Genomic DNA, 7,777 nt, shown 5'->3' on the forward strand with positions numbered 1-7,777 from the left:
TCCCGGACTACCGCGCACAAGTTCACACAACTGTACCTGAACCAGTTCCTGCGTGCTTAAGCAAAAGGGCGTGGGGCTGGCAACCTCACTCTTTAAAAAAAGACTTTACCAGGAAACTAAAAGGCTTTACGCCTCTAGCCCTTTCCCTAGAGAGGGGGAAAAGGTTTATAGTGGAGAAAATACAAAATTGAAATACCAGGATTAATAGCAACTATTTTACCTTCTTAAACTGCTCCCGTGTTGCTTCTGAGGATATATACAACTTTCCCTCCTTCACACAAATTTAAAAAGAAAGGGGGGGGCGAAGACTTTTGAAATTAAATCGCATCTTTTCCGATCAAATCGGAGAACTTTGATGATGAATTTGATAGCCTTTGATTGACGGGAAAGATATGGGAGGGATCGGAAAACTTAGATTAGGAGTTCTCTCTCTCTCTCTCTCTCTCTCTCTCTCTCTCTCTCTCGAGATCTGTAGCGTTAAGTTTTAGGAGCAGCATTTAAAGGGGGCCAAAACTTCTTTGATTGATTGGAGTTTGTCGGGAGTTTTTAAAGAGGGGAAAACGGAGGGCGACGGGGCTACTGGGGTGCCTATGGGGGACTTGAGATTCGGTGGAGGCGGGAAAGAGATAAACAGCAGATGAATGATTGCTTGGTTTGATTCACCATCGGTTTCGTGCATTAGGAGGGCTGAAGTTTTGATGTTATTGTAAACCTCATACTCTTTTATGATAGCCATAATTGTAGCTTGTTTCCTTCATTAGAAATGAGGGGTTTCCAAGGAGCAAGAGGCTTTGTTGGCACAAGGCCAGCTAATCTTGCGAAAAGAATTTTGAATAATGATATTTCTCGATTAACGGGGCTGGGTGGGGTAGAGAAATTCGATGATTGATGGGAGGAGAAAGTAGATAAACGATCTGATTAACTAGAAAAAAATGTAAAAAAAAACGAAAAAGAAAATAGCTCATTAAACTGAATAAACAAATATTTTGAATAAAGATAGTAATTACGTCGATTAATATGAATAAAACGTTTCGATTAATTAAGAAAATAAATAACGCAATGAATAGCTGGAAGACTTTTAGTCGATGAATTGATGTTTTAGCCGGTATTGGAAAAAACAAATATTTAAGATAAATTTATTTACCTATTATAAAACTGATGTCTTAAATATCATAGTCTTTACCCCGAAAATAAACCTGGCGAAATTTCGCACATTAAAACTGTATATTTTTTTTTTTGTTTCTTAACAAAAATTCCTTTTTTTTTTTTCAGTCCCCGCATACATATAAATGGAAAGACTCCGGCAGCCTCTGGAGTATTCCACTTTGATGGAGTGTGTGTGCTCTTCCTAAAGTATTTGGCTAATGAGCGGTGGAATGCTGGGGCACGGGCTGAAGAAAATGGGCAAATGAGGGGGGGTTAGGGGTAGAGATTTTATGGGAGGGTGGGGTGGGGGCCCGGGTAGGCAGGATATGAGGACCCTTTAATGGATTTCGTGGGACATATTTCAACAGTGGTGACTTATAGATGGATTTTTGTCTCTGTCGCGGGAGAATTTCCTGAACTGGGTAGGAGAATCTCATGGGGCCCCTTTCACAATTTCGCGCCTTCGATCTGTTATTGAATGAAACATTGAAAGTAGATAATTGTTAAGGCCATCGACAACCTAGTGCTCTTGTTTAATATGCATATTTCATGTGATTATCTCTCACGCCTAATTCTTCTGATTGCTGTTTGTTTGAACCTGAAGCACATACAAGTTTCAAAGCATTTAGTCATTTAAAATGAGAGCTGCTTAGTACGAGTAAATTATGATAGCCGTATTATCAATGTGTAAATGAATGTGGCTTTTTTTCTTGGTGATTACTTTGCCTTTAACTCTCGCTTGTCTTTACCAGGGCTGATTTATCCAGGTAGAGATAAAATCCCTCGCAAAGTAACTCTTTTGTTATGAACACTTCTCCACACTCACACATACACTCACGCATATGCACACACACTCACATGCATATGCATACACACTTGCATATATACATATGTGTATGTGTGTGTGTGTGTGTGTGTGTGGAAAAGAGTAAGTGATTGAATGAAAGTAAGAGTTCAGGTGCTCAGAAAATTAAATTGTATTAAAGAAATCTCTCAAGGTTTGCGCAGTTGTGAAGTGTGCTTTGGAGACACATGTAAGTAAATATCAAACGACTGCATTTCATTCTGAGTTTCATTAAAAAAACAAAGCATGATTTACAAAGGTCCCTTTGATATCAAAATTTCGAGGCTTTACGCACATTCTTCTCTCTCTCTCTCTCTCTCTCTCTCTTCTCTCTCTCTCTCTATCTCTCTCCCCGCTCTTCTTCTCTTCCTCCTCTTCTCCTTCTTCCTCTTCTCCTCTCTCTCACTCTCTCTCTCTCTCACTCATCTTCCTTCGCTCCTCTCTCTCTCTCTCTCTCATGTACTTTCACCTCAGAGTATGTGACGTGTATTCTGCATATAAGGAGAATATTTATTTTGTAATTATTTTATTGTATTAAATAGGTTTTCCTTATGTTTATTTAGCTTTCGGGATTATTTTGTATAGGACTAGCGTTCACTTTGCTTGTTATCGAAGGAAATGACTAAATAGTTGGCTTTGATGTTCTATTTTGTCAGATTACCAGTGTATCGTTTCAAACAAGGTCTAGAGAGAGAGCAAAAGCGAGGACAAAAAATAAAATACTTTTTTTCTGTCCATCGTGTTTAACTGTTATAAAGAATAAAATCGCCGTTTGATTTTTTTATTGTAAGGTCTTACTGATATAAATACTATGTAAACCCATCAGTTACATATATAGACCTCTGCCTACTTCAGGCTCTGTAGTGAAAAATCTCCGTTAAGAAGTTCAGTTAAAAAGAAGCCGAAACGTAAATAATCTCGGAATAGTTTCAGTAGAAGAAAAATCATTCTCGAATTTATCAAGTATATTTTCCATAAAAAAAAGTTGATTGGAGGCAATTTGAAAAAAAAAAAAAAAGATAAATGGAAAGTTCTCATACTCAAGTCAGTTCAGTGCATAGAAAGAATGTTGGGAAGGACGAACAGACAGACACGCGTTAATAAACGAGCGAACTAAAGAGACACAACCTGATAAAAACTGGACGGGGGCAAAGGGGCGGGGACATTCCCGGCGGGGTTGGTATGGACACTCACAACCTCTGTAAACGGCTGCTGTTTGCCCAGAGCTGAGCTGCTCAGTCTCTCGTTTGAGAGAGAAAGAGAGACAGAGAGAGAGCGAATTGTATATATAGGGCGAGAGTGTTCCTATGCTGGAATGAAGAGAGCATTATTTCCAGGGGTTTGGGGATCTTGTACAGGAATGAAGAGAGGAAGACCAAAATTTCTATGGGCATGAAGCTCTTACTGGAATGAGAGGAGGGAGGAGAGCAGAAGTACTGACAGCTGAGGTTTCTTACCTTGGAGTTAGGTGAGAGAGTGGCAGAATTTCGATATGTAATGTCTTCTCATACTGGAGTGGGTAATTTAGAGAATTGGGAATTTTCACAGTGGTATGAAGAGAGAAGAGAGAGCAAACACTCATTGACAGTAGGGTTTTCGTAGGTTTTCATTCAAGAGAAGCATTTGAACCTAATTATCCTTAAAAGTTCTAAAACTGACATATAAGTTTATTTTGAATAAATTTTTATTGTGTTATTGGAGAGGCACGCCTACTACTAACAGCTTTCTGTAGAAATTAATTTATCAAGAGGATATTTAAATATTTTTTTATTTTAAATTGCGCTGCCATCTTATTTCACAGGAAACCATTACATTCCTTAAAACTGATGTTTAGAAAAAAGATATCAGATGTAAATGAATTCTACCCATTTTCATATCTCGTCCAAATAAATAGAAATGAAGAGAAAACTTCCATCTGATGAAATATGATTAATTTTAGGAGGAAAATACTAGCTCCGGATAAAGTTCTAATATGAAAGGTAGTTTAATTGGCTAGTTACTCCTATCAAGTCCAGGTATGAATTGGGGGGTTTTTACAGAAAACCGAAATAGTTATAGAAGTCTCTTTTTCTAAACTATATGCATTACATAAATAAGATGGATTAAGTTAATTTCTGTTTTCATTTAAAATAAACGTTTAATTCATAAACGCTTGCTCAGTACAAGTCACACAACTGCCCCACCATGTGTTCAAAATGTGTATCATAAGTATGTTGACAAGACTCACTGTTGTAATTTTGAAAAACGCGTAAAGTTATTCATGTTTTCCTGATACGGTCCAGAAACAGACTTTCATTAATGAATCGAAATACCACTGTGATTCTTTCAACTTCTTGACCAGACGTTTGGAAAAGTTCAAAACTGTCGTACAATTTTTGCTGTAATAAAAGAAAATTGCAAAATTTATTTTTATTTATTTTTAAGGGTATCTATTTGTAGATTATTATTCAATATATTTTTTTTATTAATACTTAAAAATTGGCATCCATTCTGTTTGTGTCTCGGTGCCTAATCGTTTCCCATTACCTGTCACATCAGAACTTGGGTATATCCCAAGTTTTTGTATCCCTTTGAACCTTCTCCCCACCCTTCACCACCCACCCCACCCCCCCCCCCCTTCCCCCTCCCCCCTTTTTTTTTTTTTTTTTTTTTTCCCCTTTTTTTTTTTTTTTTTTTAAGGCAAAGGGTGGGGCGTAGCAAAGTGCTTGGACTCTCTTCTTGTGTACGGTTTTGGACCCCATAAGGTGGGATGTATTAAATCGACAAAAAGAATTTTCAAGAGAAGGAAAGAGGGAAATTTACTAAATTTAACCTTTGTGCCTACTATGTCTAATTAATGGAGAATACGTACTGGAATGCATCGCGGTAAAATGCAACATACACATTCGGTAATTTACGGTTGACGATAAAGTTAGTAGATATAGGCTCAGCCTCGGAGACCTTATGGATTAATTATGAAACGCTTTAGGAGTGACGTTTCAAATGCAAAAAAAGTACCTTTATTTTGTACGGTTATGATTTTATTTCTGCCATTTCCTTGTTCGATTCTCCTTCAACTTTAAGAGATTTTTATTTATGAGAACCATTATATTTGTAGAACTGACGAAATGTGCATAATGCAGGTAGTTGCATAACACTACAATATGTACAGAATGAATGTTGAGTTTACGGTAATAAAATGCTAAAAATATTATTTAGCATTCTGTATTGTCTTCCGCAGAGGAAAGGTCTGCTCATTGCATAAAAGATGATTCAGAGGGAAGAAGGGCTATGATGGGGCTGACCATGTAGGTGAAGATTAGCCAGATCGTCTGGGAGGAGGGTTAAACTTGGTTCTCCTTCAGTGTGTTATCACAAGCTAAGGACGAGTGATGACGAGGCGGACCTTCAAGAGGGCTAATGAAAACTCCTTCTCCTCTGTACCCAACCCCCCACCTTCTAGTTCTGTAAGACCCTCTCTCTCTCTCTCTCTCTCTCTCTCTCTCTCTCTCTCTCTCTCTCTCTCTCTCTCCAGCACAATCCGACGAACGCAGGGTCGTATCTTAAGTAACCCCTTTTTCCAGAAGTCCTCCTCTTCACATCTGTCTGCATACGTCATTTTTTTTCTTTTAAGCGAATCTCTTTTCAGTTTTTCTTTTTCATTTTCTTTATATCTTTACTTGTTTTCGTAATACATTACAGACATGATATTTAATGAATGTTATGATACTCTGAATTTTGTTCTTTTTGGTCGGTTTATGAATTGCTAATATAATAGTTTGTTATAACTGCAAATAAATGTTATCACAGTACTATTCACTTTAGAAGTTACTTTTTTATTCAGTAATTTTATATTATTATTATTATTATTATTATTATTATTATTATTATTATTTCAGCATATGTATAAATACATTTTTTTGGTCTTGTATTAAATTTTGGTGTTGACTAATCTGGGCCATGGAATATACGCAGTATTTTATTTACTGTACCTATGAAAAATAGGTGGCTTTTGACTTGATGTGCCTAGGGAGTATTGATGGTATTCACTTAGTGATCTTATGGAGTAATAAGTAGTTTTGATTCAATATATCAAGGCAGGATAAATAATGTTGATTTACTGTACTTATGGAGAGTAGATGCTGTTGACTTCATGTATCTGAGTAGGCAATTGATAGAGTTGTATTAGTGTATCTATGGAAAATAGGTGGTCTTGACAGTGTATCCATGAAGTACAGATTTAGTTGTGAATTTTCCATCCTAACATTGTTTATCCACTCATTCGTCTGACAAGTCTTATTTTGCCGAATTATGCCCCATTGCTGCAAACACCAGACTCATAAGGCATTTTGGATGTTTCAAAGTAATAATTGTGAGGACAATGATGATCATACTTCTATAGATTTTAAAGGTAACAGTTGATGGACTGTTGGATGTTGTATGCAATTGAGATTTATTTTATTAAAAAATGTCTGCATTACCCTTTCACTCATAATACTGGTTTTACTATCCTGAACGTGATATATCAGTTGCTGTTGACCTTTCGTATGATGATTTTTTTTCCTTTTCATACCTTGTTGCCTTGATATGAAAGATATTCAGGCCTCTGATTTTACATTCAAGCCTTTTGTTTTATGCAATTCGATTAATAGTTTTATTTATGTTTTTAGAAGTTAGGTTGTTTTGGAATTTTTGGTGGATTCGTGTATTCAGTTGGTGAATTTTATTGTATTTATATCTCTCTTTTTATCTTGATCATGAAGAGCGACACATTCGGTTGTGTGTGTTTTGAAATGATCAAAACAGTCTCTGTAATATCCCTATGTTGGAATAAAAGGTTGGCAACGTGGCAGCGAAAATAGGCTATGCTGTTTAAATCTAATATTGTTTGGTCAGAGTAGATTTTGGACTCATCCATCTCTAAATTACAGTGTGTGTGTGTGTGTTTTATATACCAATTATTTATCGGAATTCTCGAGAAAGATCTCAGGTTGGTCATGAATATTCTTCTTCAAAATAAAGGTGAAGTCCTTTGTGGACGCTGCCCTTATGGATTTTGAAAGAGTTTTCAGCCCTGTTTGTTGGATCTGGTTTTGATTTATTATTATTATTATTATTATTATTATTATTATTATTATTATTATTATTATTATTATTATTATTATTATTATTCACTGTTTGTTCACATACGTACATACGCAAACGTTCTACGTGGCCATATTTACGCAGAACGACATAACCTCATGATGAATTTGAAAACAAAAACTAAATTGGATAAGAATTGGATGTAAAGAAAAAATATTGCTCTGTCATCAGATAACGAAATACATAGATCATCGTTTATATTTCTGAAAAATCAAGTTAATGGGAAAATGCTGCTTCAGAATTACTGTACACTTCAGTTTTGGGAAGCTTATTAACGATATGGTGGTAACATGAGTAACGTTCAAAAATTGGAAAGTTTCAGGCTCATTTTGTGAAAATAGAATAAAGAATCAATGAGAAATCAACTGGCAACATTCATCGTAAATATGATACCACAACTACCATGTACTGAACGTTATTGTGTAGCATTGGTAAGACCGAAAAAGGAGAGATGCTATATTTCATATGGTATTTGGATTGCCGAGAGAGTTTGTATCCAGAAATACTGTATTAAGATTAATAAGTTGAGAGTTCATTGAATTATAAACTAGAAAAATTGACATTTGAATCAAAAAGATTCTTCGGATGAATTATTGGTAGTGTGCTTTTCATTTGGTTACTAGAACCCAGCAGTTTCTCCATCCAACATTCCTCAAAATATCT

Source organism: Macrobrachium nipponense, chromosome 24 (assembly GCF_015104395.2).
Source record: "Macrobrachium nipponense isolate FS-2020 chromosome 24, ASM1510439v2, whole genome shotgun sequence".
In the NCBI taxonomy this organism is placed as follows: domain Eukaryota; kingdom Metazoa; phylum Arthropoda; class Malacostraca; order Decapoda; family Palaemonidae; genus Macrobrachium; species Macrobrachium nipponense.